This window comes from Parasteatoda tepidariorum, chromosome 2 (assembly GCF_043381705.1).
Source record: "Parasteatoda tepidariorum isolate YZ-2023 chromosome 2, CAS_Ptep_4.0, whole genome shotgun sequence".
NCBI classification, from domain to species: domain Eukaryota; kingdom Metazoa; phylum Arthropoda; class Arachnida; order Araneae; family Theridiidae; genus Parasteatoda; species Parasteatoda tepidariorum.
The window spans coordinates 13,800,365-13,822,924 of NC_092205.1; the positions used below are offsets into that span (position 1 = coordinate 13,800,365).

The 22,560-nt window shown below is 27.9% G+C and overlaps 1 protein-coding gene across 5 annotated transcripts in view; it reads right to left on the bottom strand.

The window, feature by feature from the left end:
• The window catches only part of LOC107448880 (endothelial transcription factor GATA-2-like), a 313,302-nt gene that overhangs the window by 229,092 nt on the left and 61,650 nt on the right, over positions 1–22,560 (bottom strand). For all 5 annotated transcript variants that reach the window (XM_071187723.1, XM_071187711.1, XM_021147696.3 and 2 more), the window contains exon 2: positions 11,772–11,850. The gene's annotated coding sequence lies outside the window, so the exon portion shown is untranslated. The remainder of the gene's footprint in view (positions 1–11,771; positions 11,851–22,560) is intronic.

A 22,560-nucleotide genomic window follows, 5' to 3' on the forward strand; every position in this document is an offset into this window, starting at 1 on the left:
GCATTTCGTAGCCTTGTAAAATTTTATCTTAAAAATTAATTATATTGATGAAATTAATTGAATAAATGCTTAAATGAGAAAAAAGAAGTATGGATTGTTGCAGGAATACTTGAATAAACCCAAAAAACGTGAGATTGCAGACCAAACTCTTTATTGATCGATATTCTTTTAAAATTTTGTTTTTAATAATGTATAGATGTAGTAGAGAGTGGGTCCGGTAAAACTTTTGCAGTATTGGAGGATTATCATGAAAGTGGAATATCGATATAAAGTCACTGTGATGGGGACAAAACAAACTTTCATAGCTGTGCATTGCAGAAGTGCTAAAGAAACTCTCAAAATTATTTTGTATAGTTTCTCAAATTTGTAAAACAATTAATTTTATAGTTTAAGCAATATTTGTCTTCTACATTAAATTAATTCAATTCTTGGCAATATTTTCCTTTATTTATTATGTAATCCTTTAAAATTATTGTTTTATTTATACAATTTAACTGATTTCAAATAATTTAAGAGACACATAAATTAACTAAATTCTCACTAAAAAAATTCATTTTTCATTTAACCATAAAATATTCTAAATCGTATCGTGTTTCCATTCAAACTGAACCATAGTATCGTGTAATTGAGATAATGAGGTTCAACTTATTAAGGTTGGAGCAAATTTTAACGACATTATGACTGAACACTTTCCAACTCCTTTTCAAACAAAGCATCGTTAGAATCCCAGAGCCCCGAATAGAGGTATAATTTCAATCGAGGATAACATCTGATACTCATTTTTTTATTGGTAAGGAGGATAAGAACTCTACGGATAAGATTTCTTTTGTAATCACGTTTAAACGATTCATCCAATATTATAAGAAGCACGATAATAGTTTTCTTTATAATATTCGCTTCGTCGTCGTTCTATCTTATCTACGTCTGCAACAAAAATGCAATCTACTCAAAGAAAGGAATTTCAATAAATTCGCATTTGCTTTAATGTACTATGCAAGTAACAAAGTATCCATTAATTTTACTTACCTTTTTGAAATAATCATTTGCGGTACAAATTTTAATTAAACATTTCAACTAGTTATTGAATATACCAGTTGTTGAAAAAAAGTTGAATTTAATAAATTAAATAAAGGAACGTTAAATACTAAGTAAACGCTAAAGAACCGTTTCATCTCGATCTTCTTACTTATAAAAGTACACCAGTCAACCCTGGTGAAGCACCTAGCTTCGTTACTCATTTGACAGTTGTGGTAGTAAGTCCACGCAATTTTGGCCTCGTTCTAACGACATAGACAGTGCCTGAGTTGGTACACCTTTCTTCAACAAATAGATTTTATTACAAATAAAATTACAACAGAAAAAACTGTTCTATGTATTACGCAGATACAGAATTTATTCACGAGACCTGGCAAGGTTTGCCGACTCTGCTACGGGCAACAGATCCCCCTACATTATTAGAATAGGATATCGAACTGGTAACTCGGGTTCAAATTCCAGCGATGGCTGGTAGTTACGAATTATGCACTCTGCTCGCACCAACTGCAGTTATGACGCAGATATGCTTAGTGGTAGACAGATTATGGGTTAAAATCCCCTAGCCGTCAGCATATCTGAGAAAGGTTTTCGTGGCTTTCTCTCCGTGTTATGCAAATTTCAAAGTGTCCATCAAAGAGTGTTCCACAAAGGGAAATTTCTCACAATACTTGATCTAAGAGTTCCATTGTTTAAAATTACGGAGGGATAATTGTGAACGGTATGGTTTATGTGATATGGTACGGTCTAAGGGTAATAAATAAATTACGGTTCTTGGATTAGGTTCAAAATTACCTAGTTGAATATTAGTAGTCGTAAACTTGAAATTTTGTCAGATGTTTAACGATGGTTATAAAATAAAATACGTAGTAGACATAGGCATTTTCCTACTCAAAAATATACATTTTTAAATGATGAAAAGAGTATTACTAATTCGAATTGTATGAAGATGATATTCTGATTTCTGAGGTGCAAAAAAAAAATTTACTTATTTTATTGTTTTATACAAATATAATTATACATAAAAATTATGTTATTATTTATACAATATTTTATTATTATACACACAAAAAATAAACTTGAATTTTCAGTTATCATAACAAGAAATAACTACCCAAACAAGTAAAGATAAAATAAAATGCTTCTTTGAATATACTTTGTTGTACAAAGAGGCTATTCTAATATTCAGGATAAATAAATGAAAAACTACTTTATCATTGTATTAAAAGCTGATTCTAAAATAGCTGGAATTTTCTATTATTTTATCAAGAGAAGCAACTGACCAGGAAATTTATCACAACTGACAATCAAGGAAAGCGTTTATTTATTTTTCCTTTAACAATTAATTTGATATATTTCATCAATCTTTATTACACAAATTCCGGCTTTTTCTCCTTTTAATTTGTATTCCAAAAATGTACACAGATGTTTTTCTGCATCTTTATAAAGATTGCTTAATTTTGTGAAATAGAAATTGCAACACGCTCACATTTAAGTAGTATCATTTTATTGATTATTATATTTTGTTTATGATGTCATTAAAAAATTATATCTAAATAGAAAACTATATTATCTACAAATTGAAATCACCATTAGATGGATAATTAATATCTATATTGAAAATAAAACGTTTTTGTGATAAAAAAGAAGCAATCATTTACAATCTTAACATTCATCTTAAGCATAAATAATACAAAACCTTCAAGGAAAAAGCAAATAGTAAAATCGAAACAATCAAGGAAGGAAGTAATACATGAATTTATAGAGTTTTATATTTTTAGTAGGATGTTGAACTTCGTTGTCACTTTAAGGGGAACTCTTGTGATTGTATCATCCGAAATCTAACTTTCAAAGTTTAATTGTATTAGAAACCTATCTTTTTACTTTCTTCGAACGAAAATTGATAAGAGTAAATGTAGTGGTCAACTTCCTTTTAAACAAATTTTTTTATTTCTTGGAACATCTGCACGAGGAAAATTGCGGAAAAAAAACAACATACCCTCCTAAGATCCTAGTTACAAATAATGGTAAAAAAAATACTAATTTTGCACAAAATTTCGTCGCAAAAAAGAAAGTTTACTCATAAGTGCAATAAAAAAATTCTTTAAAAGTTTTCTAGTTAAATAAATAATATAATACTAGGGGATTAAGCCCCCTGTTCACTGCCGCCCACCAACCCCGATGACTGATTCGCAATAATTGTTGTTTCATGGCAGGAAACAGTTTTTCCACTAAAGTTAAAATTATTCACTTAACATGTATGTACTAAAATGAATTCTGTTCGCTTACGCTTGGGCCTCCACTTCCCACATTCAATTATTAATATGTATTAATATTATAAATATTTAGATCCATTAGTGAACAGAAGTAATTTTTCTAAGTAATAATTTTTTAAAATAGCATTTATATTGTTATTACATTATATTGCTCAAACAGATTTATTGAGTTCACAACCGTAATTTAATATTTTCGCTTACCAAACGGGTGGATATATTAAATATTATTTTTGCTTGCATCTCATTGTGCTTGTTGCATAAAGCTGATCGTTAAGTTCTAAACCACTTAACAGATATCTTTAACTGTATATAGCAGTATATTAATGTTATTTGCACGAAAATAATAATAGTAAAACGGTTAATGGAATTAGACCACCTTTCTAAATAACTTTATCTTAAAATGTGGCGCAGAATTACAATATACTAATAAAAAGAATTTCAGCAAAACTATTCTCTTAGTTTTAAACTCTTGAATTAAAAGCGTAAAAATAGCGGTACAGGAAAATAGCTTTAAATTAGGGATGCAAAGATATTTATAGAAAAACAATATCTTTATGACTTTTATTAATTTTTATGCTGATGACAACCAAAACAATATAGAAATGAATGTGGAAAAACTGGATCCTACCACGTGGTTTTCAGGTAGGCCAATAAAAATGCACGGTCAACAATGGAAAATTGCGACACCATCATACGTTCATACATAGTAAGACATTTTCTAATTATTGCATACAAATGATAAATTTTAATATTTAGCATTTATTACATATTGTTGTAGCATACTTTCATGGCGTATTTCTTAACAATCCACTAGACTCAACTAATAAGATATTTATTTTCCATAAAGCTGCCCAGAAGGTTTCTAAAATCAAATTTCTTACCTCCCTTCCTAATTTTTATCGTAATTGAAAAGTTAAAACAACGAGAGTAGAACCAATTATATTTTTACGCAGATTTTTAAGGCATATAGAAACAGAAAAATATCATAAAATATTATTTTTCTTTAAAAATTATTCCAAATGTTGTTCAATATGCTGAGTTTTAGTAGACACGGATACCCTTATATATTATAGGTAATTGAGTTCAAACCTCTTTTTTGAAGTTCAGAGCCGTAATCTTATAAAAGATATTTTAACTATATTACCGAATTTTTTTCGAAGTTAGTATTAAGCTATTCGTCGTGCAATCAGATTAAGTATGATAAAATAAAACCAAATTTAAATTATAGTATTAGTCAAACAAATATGATTTACTTAATGACTCTGCACAATAACATCTTAGAGAATTCATTCTCTTTTGATTAGACTGAATTATTTCTCAAAGTCATTCTCCAAAAGAAAAATTTAGAATTATTTCTTATGTACATTTTTTTCTGCATCATGTCTATTCGATACAATTGGAAATTATAAGAATTTTTAAAATATTATTAATATTTATTAGAGCAATTAACTTAGAAATATTACTTTATGAAATTGAGTTATTGTTATCGATATAATCACATAGATTGTTTTAAAATCATACAGACACAAGTGGTCATGTCTAAAAAATTTAAACAATTTACACATTTCTACCAGGGTGGGGTGAACTTGAATTTTTTGTGAATTCCACCCTGAAACAATTTTCTCAATAAATATGAATTCCCTAAATTTCGATTTTAAACACTTATTTTAGTATTTTTGCAAGAAAAAAGTTGCCTACCAATTATCACAAAGATCACGATCTCAGTTAAAATGTAGAATTTTCCTTATTATACAATAGAAATGTGTTAATTTTAAAATAAATCTAATTTTGCTAATTTCACCACAGAAATGTGTTAATTTTTATCTCATTCTACCATAGAAATGCTTTAATATATATATATATTCGGTTGTACCTTATTATTATTAAAAAATGTTTAAAAAAAGTTTTCAATGTGGAAATAATCTACCTGTACCAACACATTTTAATTTCTTTGTTCTCATTTTTTATTTTTACTTATAACTCTCAATCTGGCTTAATGTATAAAAAATTAGAGTTATTATATCAGTAACAATAATATGCATCAATAAATAAAAAACTTGGTTTAAGCTATGAGTAATAATAATCTGGCTTATTATATAGAAATATTTTAATTTGATATCAGTAATAATTATTATCTGGTCTAATATATGAATAATGTTAAATAAACCCTCAGAATTTATCTATAACCTTATCAGCTAAGGTTTCTGACAACATTAATTAATTCCGTCTGATTAGGAACTATATTAAATTTTTCCAAGTAGGTGATGGGACAATAATTCCAGGGAATTTCATAAATTTCTTTCTTTCCTCGCCGACAGAACATGACTCTGTCCTCCCCTCTCGCTCAACACACTTGAAAACTTGTAAAAAGTCTCCTCCCACAGCAACTTTAAACAACAACAACCGACCGTGGTTTAGCCTTAGCTGACCCAAACACTGGCGGTTGAAAATCGTGTCCAGTACAGCCTACCGTACGCTTTTTCTCACACCATTTGCCTAAAGTGTGGAAGAAAAACAACTAGTGTTGAAACAAATAAAAAGAATAACAAAGCGAACGAGAAAGAAAAAAAAGAGAACATTCTGTAATGTAAACGATTCGATAACGGGCTTTACTTAAGATGGGGATGAATTTTCCCAAAGCTATTCATTATAAGCCAGGCTTGGTCCTATCACTGTTTGATATCATCGCCAAGAAAGAGAGAGGAAAAATAAATACAAAATAAAAAGATGCAGTGAAATATTTGCAGTTGTTACATTCAACACCTTTGGAGAAAATGAAGGCGCGAGATTTCTGTGACCTCTGGCGCCATCTTGTGAAAACTGGAGGAAACATTTCTAGGAACGGATATGAACTAATACATAATAATCGAATAGCGAATAAAATGTATAGCAATATATCAATTAAAAGAAAGAAAGAAAACAATTCTTAGTAAAAAGGAAAAGGTTTATTAATGGGTCTATTAAAATCATTAACGGAATAGCTAACTTTTACTTATCATACGAATATTTATATAAGTTATTAAATGGTAATTTTATATTCGTTAATTTATGGAATAGACTTTTGTAAGTTGATTTCAAACATGCTGAAGTTAATTGATTATGTACGAATACATTTTATTAGAAACATTGTTAAGTTAAAAATTTCTTAAATAATTTTTAAAAAAAATAAAGTTAAGGACTTATTTTATACAGAAATGCATTATACGCACCCAATTTGATGGACTATTTAATTTCTTTTTAGTTAATTTTCTAAAAAATGTAGTAATGCTCGTTAAGTAATTGAATCAATATTTAAAAAAAAATAATAACAGTTGAAAATATTGCATTTAGCTGAAAGTTGCACTTCATATCTATTTCTGAAATACATTGTCATAAATTATTAGGATTAACAATTCTCAATTAATATTACATTTATATAAACCCTCAACTGAATGAAATATCAATAATAGTTAAGGACATTTTAAAAAAAAAAATTTGTTTTTATATTTTATGTAATGTTTTCGGGTATAATAAGCCATATTCAATTTTGAACAGTTAACTTTGATTATAGTGCAGTTTGTAGTCACTTTAAAAATCAAAAGTAAATTTATAACTCTTAATAAAGTTCCAGAGATTTCGAAACTTAATACGTACACACAACAGGATGTGGTCAAAGTAAACATAAAAGGGGAGAGGCACTGATAACTATAAGTTATTGTATGTGGAGAAGCATACAATAGTTAAAAATAAAAAGAAATATGAGAGACAATTGCTATATAGATACAATCAAAAAATACTTTAATCACAAATTCAAGAATTAAAGTTTTTCAAATTAAGTCTTGAATGATCCACATCTTTAACTATTACCCAAATAAAATTTCTCTAACATCTCACACCTGGGATTGATAAACTTTCTGGAGTTTAGAGCCATTTTTTTTTTCTGATGTGATCAATAAATTTTTTGCTGTCAAATATAAGTACAAACATCGGTAATATTAGAAAAATAAAATAAAATTTCGGTAATCTGACACGAAACGAGTATTTGTTGTGAAACCAAAACATTATAATTTACGTATTAACAAAACATATAGTTGAACTCATTAAAAAATCTTTTAAACTTTTTTAGTACCAATTAAAATAAACCTAAAAACTCAAAACTTAATTTCATTAAATTATATTGCTTTGTTTAAAATGCAAATTGAATGTAAAAAATAAAATTTTTAGATTGAGTCAGAGGAATAAAGTTGTTTCATATCCTCTTCCGTAAATATTCAAAAGCTTTCTAATTCTGTCATAAAGACGTTTTTTATACTAATTAAAATAAACCTAGAACTCAAAACTTAATTTCATTAAGTTATATTGCTTTGTTTAAAATGCAAATTAAATGTAAAAAGTTAAATAATTTTTAGAATGAGTAGAGACTCGAAGTTGTTCCATACCCTCTTCCTTAAGTATTCAGAAGTTTTTTAATTCATACAACTTTCGAGGTTTTCCTTATTTAACGCGTCTCAAAACTTAGAATACATTTAAGAATAGTTCTTAGCCATGATGGAAAAAAGTTGATTCATATGAAGAAAACAATATCACCTTTATCGCAAAAATCGAAAGCTTCAGGCATGAATTTTATTTTATTTATTTCATTTATTTATTTATTTATTGAAAACAGAACGAAATTAAGGTTTTGCTTAGGAAGGTTGAAGACTTATTTGGATGTATTTTAAATGAGACTTAATATATGAAAATGGAATTTTTAATTGTCTTTTCTGTTTCACAATTATACTAAATCATATTTTTATTACCGTCGTTGAACAGCCGACAAAATTTTTGGGTGTACGACCACCAATGACCAACTCCGTATCCTTGTAATTTTGAACCCAATCCAGAGACAAGGGAACTCCTGTATCAAGTATTGGGAGAAATTTGCTTCGTGAAGGACACTTTTTGATGGAGCTAACCAGCATTTGCGTTACATGTAAAGGAAATCCACAGAAACCTCTCACTGTTAGCCTGACGGCAAGGGGACTCAAACCCATGATCCGTCTACCACTGTGGATTTTTAACATCAGCACTGTGATCGGTGCGAGCCGGGTGTGGAATTTGAATCGACTAGCCATCGCTGGGATTCGAACCCGGTCCACCTCATTGGAAGGTGAGTGCTCTATCCCCTGAGCCACCACAACTCCATCACATTCGATCTCAATCAAATCATTGGTAATTCTACCAGTCTGGATCCAAACTGTTCGAATCAAAAATGAGATTTTGTGTAATGATTACTTGATTGTTCACTGAAAACGCACCTCTTAATTCGCTTTTCATAATGATTATGATTCATAATGATTTTCATAATGATGAGAAAATAATTATTCATAGTAATAAGTAGATTCCAAAATTGCCAAAAATCCAATTCACTTATTTTCAATTGATCAAAAAAATCCATAAGACAGTTGAATGCTTCAAATATCAGTTACGAATGGTGGTAGGCGGAAATAGGGGGCAAGTTTTGATGAGTGCAAAGGATTATTAATATTTATAGGGTAATACCAAGATTCGGTTAATTTTTCAATAGCATTAAGTTACTTAAGAGCCCCAATTACGGTTCTCGCATATAACTTGCGTGGTTGCCAAACCACGCAAGTTGGTTGCCAAACCCAATCCTAAACCTTACTTATAATGTTGTTTTCTTTTTTCATTGTTTTTTATTATTTTATTGTAACTATTTATTTATTTTTTTATTTATTTAAATACTTATTTATTTTATTTTTATTTATTTATTCATTTTGTTGCTTTGAACTTCCTTTCATGAATATTCTTTTCCTTACATTTCATAATCTTTTAACTTTTTTGAAAAATTTTCTTTTAATATTCTTTATTGTATTGTATAGTTCAAAATTTTTTCAAAAAAGTAATAACATTCAAAAAAAATTTTTTTGCAAAAAACTACGCTTGAAAAAATTTACAATTTGAACTAAAAGTTACCTCGAGGAAAGAAAACATTGCAAAAAGAAAAAAAAAAAAAAGAAAAAAAAAGAAAAGAAAAGAAAATTCTAGGAAGGGGATCAAGATTTTAAAGTTCTTCAGGTCTTTTGTGGTTCTTCAGGGATCAAGATTTTGAAGGAAAACATAAAATATTCAAAAAAGAGCATTGTATTCAAAAATTTATAAGACGAATGGAAAGTTACATTGTTTATTTCTATTTAATTCTAAAATTAGAAAATTATTATTGATTACTGCAGTGAAGTCTAAATTCGAGCAAAAGCAAAGCGACTTTCTCAATTAAAAAGTATGATATGCGTATCATGTAAGTTTATGATATACTTTTTCTGTGACAAGAGGGAGGTAGAACATTACATTTGATTAATCTTATTAAAAAAATGAACTTATTTTTATTCTCATGATGGACGCTCTTCCCACGAAGCTTTGTGTCCAGCACTCTCTACATTAATCCCTGTCTCTATCCGGTGATCATAAATATAAGTAACAGCCAATAGCATTAGGTATAAATCAGTGGCAACACAAATTACTCATTTAACATCTGCTTTTTTGTCTTATGGAATAGCTATAACTGTCTCCAAAACCGAGAAAGAAATTCACTTCCTCTCACTTGCTATTCCATTCACAGCCCTTTAGAACAATAATAATATTCTTTTCTTCGGGCAGTCTCTGTGATTCATAAGGTGACCCCCTACTGTTAACTTTGCGTGTTTAGTAGTTACCCGCTCTTTAATAACCGGAAATATTTAATACTTGTTACTGGAGCTATCAAGAGTTATAGTAAGCTTGTCTTATTTAAAGGAACTCGTGCATGACTTGTACCACAACACTAATCAACCTGGATATTCTAGGTTATAAATTGCGTTCTTTTGTAAACGGGAAATCAATGAATCATTAATCAAAGTAAATAATAGAATCTATATCTTCCAGAACAGGTATTTAAAATTTTAGAGTTGTGACTTGGGTTGTCTTTGTTTGATGAATTAGTCTTTTAAGATTATTTTTATGCACTGAAAGAAACAAATACGGTCAAAATTACCAGAATATAGTAAAATTTACTATGCTTCTTGCTCTATGAGAACACTAAGATCGGTAATTTTTATCGAAGCTCTTGGGGAATGATTGTGGTAAAATTAAAATGAAATATTGTTTTATAATGTGTGCTAAATTTTTGTAAAAGAAATAAAAATTGGTAATTTTATCATGTTACCTTAGAGCATGACATAAAAACCATTCATTCGTTCAGATATATTTTTCAATTTTGAATTTTTTACTAAATGCGTGGTGGTAAAGAACTATCATTTTGAGAACTAGAATCTTTGGTAAACTGGTACCATACGGACGGAAAAATTACCAAATGCATGGTTTAAACATCGTACATTTAAATTTTTATTACCAATTTTTTTTTCTTTAAAAAAAAAAACCCAGAAATGTCATTACTATACAGTACGGTAATTTACAAAAAATATTTTCTCCTTAGGAGATTGCTTTTCAAGCAAGTAGACTCGCAGTTTCACGAAATTAAGAAATTCAATAATTATTGAAAAAAAAGGAAGAAAAAACTTGGCAAAACTTGTTAAAAATGTTTTATTTCAGAAAAATTCATCATATTTTAAGTTGATAATCATTTTAAAAAGTTTTTTATCCAATTAAAAAATGACATGATTTTATACTGTGATGCCATTTCCTTTCTCATCAATTTTGATAAACAAAAGGAGTTAATAACTTTACTGCTCATTTTTCATTACAAGTAAATAAGATGATGTGTTCATTTCCCCTATGGACGTGGCACAACTATAATTAATAATCATCACATTGAGTAAAATTATAATAAAAATTTCTCTGAGATTGAAATTAATGTAAATGTATAGTAATTTAAAGATAAGCGTAACTTATTTTGATATAATTTTGACTCACATTCCAGAAACAGTCCTAAATTTCAAATTATTAAAATTATTTTAATCGAAATTGAATTTAGTGTCTTTTGAAAAAAAAAATAGTTAACCCTTCAGAATATGACGAATATAACTGTATTGACGAAAATCTCATGGGTCCATTTTCAGCACACACTTTTTTTCTGTGAAGTCATATAAGTACGAATCTTGGCGAACAAAGAGCACGTATTACAGTATCCTTCGGCCAAGATACGAATATTATTACAAAGTATTTTTATGAGATATTGAATATGAAATAATGTCAATAACTTATTATGAACTTTTTTCTTTTTAAAAACTGGAGATTTAAATTCATTTTTGACATTTTAAAATATAACAAAACAAGTAATTTCAAACTGAATAAAGATTCAGTTTCAATCACATTCAAGACTTAAAAAAATAAACAAACACGTTTTTTTTTTAAATTAAATAATTTGTAAGCACAATTTTTCAAGGAATTTCTACTAAAACTGGAGGAAACTTTGAATCATTAGAAAGTGGTCATTTATCTTTGAAAAGATAATGTATCTTAGAATATATCATTAAAATTTATGTTTACCTCATTGATATCAATCTCCTGGTTATTTTTAATATCCTTTGTATATGTTCTTCTTCGTTGTTTAGAATAAGCCAGATTCCTGTAAAAGAAATAAACGAATTATAAGAAAAAATTATTCTTGCTCACATAAATAAGAGCGGAGAAGAATTAAAAAATTTATAGTTCAGATACCTCCGAAATAAAAAAAAATTACAAACCTTCATACTCTTACGATATTATATAAATAAAAAAAACTGTCAAGATGCGAAATATCTGAAACTAGTGGGATGCGCCCCCTGCTCGCTAACGCTCGCCAACCCCCGAAAATTGCTACGCAATCTTATATGGTTTGCTTCTCAAACCAAGCTCGCTTCGCTCGCTATTAACTTAGGTATATTGCAAATGCACAAAATTCTAAGAATTCAGAACAATCATTCAAATCCACATGAAAACTTTTTTTTAAAAAAAAATTATATCTTTTTTGTAAATACTAAGTCATTAAAATATTATATATTAGATATTTATTTGATTACTTCAATTTTAAAAACATCAACTATTTTTTGATTTTAACAGAATCTAATTTTGTATTATTAACTAGTTTGCAAGCAAATTAAAAAAAATTTGACAAATCTGAGAATTAATCATATTTCTAATTATTCTTTTAAATAATAAAACTATAAAATTATTAATGTTTAACAAGATTGTTCATACATAACAACATTATCAAGAGCCCATCTGTATTGATTTGAAACACCATTGAAAATTCCAAAAATTTATCTGCAGAGCCAGTGATTAGATATTTGTAATTACTAATTCTTGCCTGCAAGAGCGGTATCTTTTCGATATCGGTAAAATAAATCTGCGGCTTCCATCATCGTGTTGCAGTAGTTCTGCTGACGGAATGAAGAGTATCTATTCATAAACAGAGAAGAAAAAAAGTATGGTCAAAACAACCAGAATATGTAAAAACTTACCGCATTTCTGGCTCTATGGGAACACCTCAACCGAAGTGCTTTGGTAATGATTTTGGTAAAATTAACAATAAAATATGGTTTTACGATATGTGATAGAAATTTCGTAAATGTGTTAATTTTATCATGATACATTAGAGCATGGCATAAAAACGCTTTATTTGATTAAATTTGCTTTTCAGTTTTGGATTTAAAATTGAATGTGTGGTAATAAGAATTATAGTTTTAAAACCAGAACTTCTGGTTTTAAAAATTTCTAGAATAAGTCATGACCACATGAACGGAAACATTAACTAATGTATGGTTTAAATATTGTATACACATTTTGGTTTTATTAAACAAACTGTTTAAGCCTACCTCCGAACTAAAAACTTGGATATGGAAGGCGAATTTGAAGAAAGGTATTGATGAAATTTAGAAATGAATCATGTGTTCTTACAACCATTTGTTCATTTAATGAAAAAATTATTTTATTGGTCTTCGTTTAACATTATGGCAGTCTAAATTGCATTAGCTCTATAAGAAACTAGATATATTTTCGGTATTTTGAAATTATAGATTATATTTATATTCTAACTATACAATTTAGTTAAAAAAAAGTTCAATAATCAATTGAAGTTCAAGATTTTTTTTAAATATAATTATAATAATAATAAGCTGCATTCTTTATCTCTAAAATCATGAAAATCTATAATCTAGCAAATTTTTCAGCTCATAGATCTGCAGTTTTACGTAGAGAAAAGTATCTTTAATCGTTTGCCGCAGATTTAAGGATATAGTCTACATCGATTGTGAATGTTTCGATTTTGTGATCAAAGTTTAAATGATATTCCATACGTTGACGTTTTTAACTTACTGATTTTTGCAAAATCTCTTCTTTTTGCTTAGTAAGTTTGATATTTTTTCATGGACGCAAGCGCAATAACTTGAAATCTTAAGTACGGAAGTGTACGGAAGCTAACGTAAATTTGCGAAATCTCCCTATTAGATTTCGAACGCAACTCTTAAATGTTAAATTTATCAAAATTTTTAAACTCTGATGTGAAAAATTGTCATTTTATCATATTATTTTTAAATTGATAATGGACTTGTAAGAATGGGGCTTATATGTACTTTGGTCGAATATGTAAGACTAGAATAATTCTGTTTCTAATAAATCATATTCTTTATGAAAATAAATGTAGCTAAAAATATATTTCTAGTGTAGTCATTTGTCTTAAAATCTGATTTCTTTTACACAGCTTAAATATAGTTCAATTAGCTTAACATTAATTTTGATTTTAATTGCTGTTTCGATAAGTAACAATACAAAAAGGATCCATTTTATGGCTTGTCTACAATATAATAATTAGAAATAATTAGAATACTATTATTAGAATACTACTATAATAATTAGAATACTAGGGTATACTAATTAGAAACGTTATTTTTTTAAATAGATTAATCAAACTAGCTTATGTAAAAAAATAAATGTAGATGAAAGTTTAAAATTTATAAAACAATACAAAATACGTGCAAAAGAATATTTGGCAATACTTTTTGGCAAATTTATAAACATTTGACCCTACTTTTCTCCTTTTTCCAAATTAAAAAAATAAAAAATTTTAATATCTAATTTAGTCTTGAATAGACAGTTACTTTGAAAGTACTTAATAGAGCAAGCTTGTTGATTCCATTAAAGGTAGGAAAATGATAGCAGATAGAACTAAAGGTAAAAAATATTTTTATATTTTAAAAAATAATATTAAATACCTTTAAATTTTCTGTTAAAGGTCACTCAATGTAATCATTTGTGTCAAAATGCATTGAAAATTATTTTTGCAAAAGTAAAATCTTATTACGTCTTTTTTATTAATCCTCATGAACTCCACCCTTCATTTTCCCCTAACAATGCTATGTAGTAATAGTAATAAAAAATTATTGTTATATTAAAAAAAAGTGTAAATTGTAATTAAAGTTATGTTGTGAAAATCGATTAATTTTCTATGATCATTAATAATTCCGTTCCAATTTATCTATTCATCGAAAAAATAATATTGCTACTTTTATTTTCAAATAATCATTAAAAACTATTATTTTAACCATTAATATTGAGTATTCATAATTTAATTCGCAAATAATCCGCAATAAATTTAATATAACATCGATTTTCTTAAGGTTGCTTTCGTAATCTTAGCATTGTTTTGACAGCGTTAAGAGTCTATTATCATAAACGTTTTTTTAATTCACTTTGTGCTCCACGGTGTTAATTAATGTTACAACACATCCATTATTTCTGGTCACCGTGACGCAATAACAACGATAAATTTTGTTTAATGAACTGTCTGCTTTGTAAAGAGCTTGCATTGTTTAGATTGTTCCAATTAGTTTTGACAAGGTCTTCGCGAGACCGCTACTTCAAAGTATTTCATTATTTATCAAAATAATAAAAAATACTTTTATAAATTTAACCCTGTTATATTTTTAGTTATTCTCATATCATTTAATTAGAGTAACTTTTAACAACCTTTATTTTTTTTTTAGAAAATTTTATACATTGTTATTTGCGAATCTTTCACATAAAAATAGCGCTTTTTGCGCACGTAAATATTTTGAGAAAAAAATTCTGGTTAATTTTCAGTATTGCATGGTAATGGCATTTAATATGAAAAAAAACAATCCATAATTCTGATAAATAAAGCCAAAATATAAGGCATTTAAACCATTCAATTCCGTTTGCCGTTTTAATAATTTTTCCGTTAATTAATTTCACAGTTCATGTGGTAATTTTACCTTTCATATGGTAATGGTTTACGGGAAATTCAAGCTTTCAAAATTATAATTCTTATAACAAAGCATTAAGTAAAAAATACAAAAGTTAAAAGTAAATTGAACAGAAAAAATGGTTTTTATGCCATATTCTCAGGTATCGTGATAAATTTCAAAATTTTAGCACAGATTATAAAATTTTATTTTACTTTCAACGGATGTTGTTGATTCGTAAGTTGATTACTTACAATAATTGCATATTCATCGATTTCACAAAGTAGTTTTAAATACGTTGACTACTTTCAATATATTCAAATACGTTCAAAATCAAATAATTATCTTTACTAATTTCAATTTTTTTTCAATTGTGTCAATTTCTTTCATTATTTTCAAAGGCAATTTTTGTCGCAGAGTTTTCGAATGCGTCGAATACTTTCACCAATTTTAAATGACCTAATAAATTCACGAATTCCGAATGCTTCGATTATTTTTTATTCTTTTCAAATGCATACTTTGGTTGCATTTAATAGTTTCAAATATATTTAAAATATAGTAACTATATTCATCAATTACTTTAATAATTTTAAATGTGTTGAATACTTTGGCTAATTTCGATTTGCTTCATTAATTCCAAAATATTCCAAATGCAGTGATTACTTTCAGTATTTTCCGATTCATTTAAAATATAACGATTGTCTTCATAAATTTCAAATGTGTCAATTTCTCTCACAATTTTATTTATGTTGAATACTTTCCCTAATTTCAGACTTGTTGATTTCTTTCACTCGATTCGTAAATGTTTTCAATGCATTAGTTACTTTCAATATTTTCCATTACGCTTAAAATACGACGATTATCTTCACTGATTTGAGATGCGCTGATTGCTTTCACTGTTTTACAATGCTTTTAAATTCATCAATTTAAATTCATTAATTTAAGAGCTATTGAAATAACCTGACGTTATAAAATTGTAGTTTAAGAGCGTAGGAGCAAACTGTGATTAAGTAAATTCGATTTCTGACATTTCTTCCCCAACATTTTATCATCATATTCTGTTATTTCTTTAAATTCGCATTTTTGCATTTGATCCGTTTTTCTCCAGTATTTTACTTTTTTCCCCTTCGCATATTCTACGGAGAGAAAAAAATTAACAATAAAAAATAACAATTTAAAGCTTTTAAACGGTAACCGCGTACGCTTGAAACTTGGGGTTAAAAAATCAGAACACAAAAAAAACAAGAAAAAAAGAAAAAAAGAAGCGAGAGATTGGAAAGTTCTTATACAGGGAAAAAATCTATACAGGCAAAAAAAAAGGTAATATAAAAATAAATATTAAAATACGCCAGTGAGATGAGGAAATAAAAAAAAGGCGAGCTTTTAGGTAATTATCGGCGAATTTGATTTATGGATTTTTTCCCCTTTTTAGTAAGGGCTAAGCCTTCTCCAAACTTCAATTTTTTTCTTCTTCTTTTTCCCTTTCACTTTAATATTTTTCCCCGAGCCCAGTTTCTTAATTTTTCTTACGCTATCGAAAATTCCGCTTGTTTCTTAATGCAGTGGCAGGGAAAATTAAGAAAGAGATGAAAGTAAAAAGGGGAAAAAAAGGCTAAATGAACGAACGAAAATCGGAGTGAACACTTAATGCAGTGTGAAAATTATCTTTCTTCATTTTTTTTTCTTCTCTTCTGTTTTAGAAATAAAAAAAAAGGTGCCTATTGCTCTTAAGTCAGCTTTTCAAACGGGTGATTTATTACAGACGTTTAATTAAATTTTAATTGCGCTCAACACCAGAAGCAAGCTCACGGCTGATTTGAATTTGTCTTTCGATTATGAAAAGAAAGGGATTGAAGCTCATTAAGCTTTCAATTATCATTAAGCTATCATTAATTTCTTTCATCCCTTGCTTTGTTTTTATTTGTTCGGCACAAAATTAAAAAAAAAAAATAGAATTTCTATATAAGTTATTTTCGATGATGAAGACATTAAAGTTTGATTTTTTTAAAAAAGAGTTTGCAGCATAAATTCAATTTAATGGTGCGTGGGAGTGAAAAATGACATTAAAAATGCGAAGCAAGATAATTTAAGAACTATATCATGATTCAAAACTGTTACGTTTTTAAAAAAATGTTTAAAAGTCAAATAAACTGAAAATTGATTATTTAGTGAGACCTGTGGCTTTAACATACTAAAATAAAATTCCTGCATCCAAGATTTTGCTTAATTTGCTTCACTTTTTTCATTTAATTCAGTAGACACAGAACAAAACAATAATGTAGATTACTAATTCATTTCAGTGAAAGTTACTCCTTTAGATTCTTCAATTTTTTCTCCAATTAAAACTCTTTCATTCTGCATCTTTAATCTTTAAGTTGAAATATTCACTCCTAATATTATAATATTTGTTTACACAAACCTTCAACAATGTCATTTAAGAGCAATTATAATTGTCAAAGATTTAATTTATTAAAGTTATTATTAATAATAATCTCTCCGACGTAATGAAAATGCATAAGAAATAAGCATTTCGACATCATTAATGAATAGTTCAAGAAAAATAATATTTACAATTTTTTTTTAAATAATTTTGCGGTACTCAAACTCTCCTGGCTTTAACTTATGCTGTAAAATCTGTGGTGTAATACACATCCGAATTTGACGATGGAAAAAAAAACTCTAAAAAATTGCTTGGATGTGTACTTTATTTCAAGTTAATACCGAATCAATAGTTCTTACACACTTTAAAGGGTGTAGTTGAATATTTCAATACCAGGAATTGATAAAGATCATGCGTTTCAAGATCATCAAGATCATACGTTTTTTAATCCATTCATGGTTGGCAACAAGCCGAAGTGTTGTCGTTTTTGAGTGCTCTATAAATTTTGCAAAATTAAAGTAAATTGTGATGTAATTTGTGTTAAAAGTGATATAATTGATGACAGAATGTTCCTGATACACGTAATGAGAGAGTTTTCACAACATTATTTCCGAAGATATGAACCTTTTAAATTTCGATGTTGGACATCAAAGTTTAACTAAGCTTTGCTATCAATCCCAGTACCATTGGGAGAGCAAGCTCCCATTGGTGGCAAGTGGATTATTTGCCAAGTAATTTTAATCTTCAAGTCGGATTGAGATGATAAACTGAACATAGCCTATTTAGAACCAAGTATAAGTTTCAATCCGTTTCACTGATTCATCAAGAATATTGATTGTCATCGATTATTTGCCAAGTAATTTAAATTTTTTTATCAGATTAATTTGAAGAATTTCTCATGCCATAAAAGGCAAGTATTTTTTCAGTTGTATAACAAGTATATTAATTTTCCCATAAGATTTAGATCAATTCATCAATTTTATTAAAACATTTTACAATACTTCGGTTTTGTTAAGCCTATTCAAATTCATATTAATATTCTCTCTGTGCTGCGGGCATGTTTGATTGACAAATTAATTTTGTTTTAAGAAATATTGCTTGCATGCACGCTAAGTTAAATATTCTTATTTCATATTGTATCAAAAAACGAACTACTGACTCTTATGTGCTTCTTACAGTGATTATAAATTTTAGCGTTCCTGAATGACAAAAAATGGTGTGAACAACTTCACACTAAATTGTGTGAAAGAACATTTTCGGTGCATCACTACTCTACGAAACTATTCTGTGTGCAGCGGGACATCACTTTGTTGTAAAACAGTTACAGCCCTTTTTGGCGTAAAGATACACTGAAAATTTTTACAGTGCAGCAAATAAACATAAGCAAAAGCGAAATAGGATAGCTGTATACATACAACATCATGCATATCACAATGGTAACTATAATTGTAACTATGCAAGTATTTAGATTGAAAAATATTTTAATTAATAGGATATCATAAAGCAGATGGTATTGCAGTCATTCGATGTAAATCTTTAGAAACTTCTCCATCACTATTTTGAAAAATTTTCTTATTTAATTGTAACTTAATTCGTGCATTATTATTATCGAACAAAATGAATACTGAGCAGAACAAAATAACAATTTATTAAAAATATACCCTCACAAAAATCAGTATAAAGTTGAGACATGATACCCATACAGAAAACCATAATAATGTGTTGCGTTAGTATCATAATATCGTGTAGACAAGTTTAAAAGGATTTATTTGCACAATGAAAATGTTTAATTTTACATTGAATTGAGAATACTAAAATTTTTCCTGGCATTGTGGATCAATAGTGTCATAGCCTAATCAAGTATCAAGTTTAGCATAGTATAGTCAAGTGTAGGTGGATTAATTTGTACGATGATATGATTCATGTTTGCATCGTATCGAAGATGCAAAAACTTTTCATCATTTTGTAGATCAGTCCTATCATATAAGCAAGTTAAGATAGACTAACTTGCAAGATGATATGATTCTGTATTGCATAGTTCTAAGAGTAAAACAAATATTCGCGATATTGTGGATCAACGTGCTCCACAATTTTAAACAATGTCTAAATGTTTGTTGAATATTAGCTATGTACTATGTTGCTATTACTATTGTATTTTTAATACTTTTACAATGTGATAAATATCGTTATTCATTAGTCAATTAAAATTAAATTTATATTTTAAAATAATGTAAATGTTTAAGTATTCTAAGCATCTTACGGTACGAGTTCTGCGTCTAATCTAAACTAACCAAACAATGAAATCATTCTAAATATCTTCATTGTGAATGCTATATAGAATACTATTCTATTTCAAAATGTAGTGAAACTGATTTCCTCATTAAGCCCTCAGGTAGCAATTAATCTTGTGAGAGTACATAAAAGATGGATGACGTTATCTGGCTGTTATCGGGCCCATAATTACAGCTTGTCAATGACAGTAATTACGATCAACACATTTACTCCTGTCCTAAACACTCCTCAATTCAATTTTCTCCCTCAACAGATCACAGAAGGGTAGGAGTCACTAACAGACATTTATAGTTTTAGCTGTCATCTGGGATAATTCTCAAAGATATTTTCAAATTATAAATATTTTAAAAAATAAATTAAAAATTACGTTTTTTTTTCTTCAGAAAAATCAAAAGATCAATGTCATATAAAAAATGTCATTATATGTACAGTGCGCCAAATAAAAATAAGAAGAAAAAAAACGAGCCACCCTGAATAACTTTTGATCTACTGATTGAATTTTCACGTTTAGGACACAATCTGAATGTCTCGAGGGGGTTACCTCAAATATGCCAATGAATAAGTGCAGGCGATATTTTAAGTTACGAAATCATACACAAAAACGATCTTTATCTGAATAAACTTACCTTTTTTTGATGGATTCAAATTTCTGACCCTCAAAATATAGGAAGTAGCCACAATCGGAAAAATAAGGTCATAATAGTTTGGTCAGGAGAGCGCTCCAAAGTATGGGCAACTTAATGTTAATTTTACTTTTTGTGTAATTTGTTATATTTCGAGAGCTTTTTTAGCGAATTTAAAAAATTTATGCACAATTATAAAATTCGTACATCCAAAAAAATAACTTTTAGTAAATATTTAATATATAATTTAAGAATAGTCAAAAAATAATTTCGAATTGTAACGTATACAATTTGTTGTATCATTTTAAAGAATGTAATTTTATATGCCCAATTACAAAATTTAAACCAATTTGGTTGAATAGTTCCAGGGAAAAAAATGTCTGAATTTTTTTGAAATTCATTTTCTCAGGAACTATTTGACCAATTTCATTTAAATTTCGTATTTTGCATATAAAATTGAATTCTTTAAAATGATGCAAAAAATTTTATACCTTACAATTCAAAATTGTTTTGACCATTTTTAAATAAAATAATAAAAAATAATAAATATTTGCTGAAAGTCAATTTTTGCACGGAATTATGTTTGCAGAAACGAATTTCGTAGTTGTGCTCAAAATTTTTTCAATCCGCTTAAAATGCTTTCGAGACAATTCGAAATACGCAAAAATTAAACTTTGTCCAAACTTTGAAGCGCTCTCCTGACCAAACTATTGTGACCATATTTCCCATATTGTAACTACCCCCTATACTTAGGGAATCACAAATCCAAATCCATCAAGAAATGCTTTGTTTTTTTCAGAGAAAGCACGCTTTTGTGTCTGATTTATGTCTGATCTTAAAATATTCATGACAATATTTGAGGTCACCACAGCGAGCTATTAAAATTGAGTCCTAGAACGTGAAAATCCGATTATTAGATCAAAAGTTATTCAGGGTGGTCCACTTTATTGGCGCACTGTATATTGTGCAAAATGATAAAAGAGAAAAATCTGAATAACTTATGATCTAATTACGTGATTGTCACGTTATATAGTTCTCAATTATAATTTCAATTATCTCAATTATAGTTACATATTTTCCTGATTTCGTCGACGCTCCATATTTTAAATGTCTAGAATCCAATTCCGTTGAGAAAAGAAGAATTTTTACTCAGATAATGTGCGTTTTCGTAGTTCGTAACTTAAAAGATCGTCTTAATTAGCATTGTTTAAATTAAGTCCTCGAATAATTGATATTAAATCCAAGTACGCGGAAATCTAATCATTGGGTCGAAAGATTTTCAAGGTATTCACTTTTATATTTCACTCCCTATAGAAATGTCACTATCACGCTCCCTTAAAAAATTTTAGGAGTCAAATTTAGGAGCCAATATGCTATGGAATGGAAAGTACAGTTTTTTGGTTTTGATGAAATTAGATAAAAACAAATAAATATTATTTTATATAAAATAATATATTATACAAGTATTATATTACATTACATAAATATTATATTATATTATATTNATGTTATGTTATGTTATGTTATGTTATATTATGTTATATTATATTATATTATATTATATTATATTATATTACATTACATTACATTATATTATATCATATCACATTACATTACATTACCTTACATTATATTATATTATATTACATTACCTTACATTATATTATATTATATTATATAACATATTCAAAGACCACCATCTGGGAGATGCAGCAATCAGGCTGTCTGAGTTGCTAAAAATAGCTGATTGAAAGTTTTGGGGAAATTTTATGTTCAAAAAAAAAAATATTATCCTCTTTTTA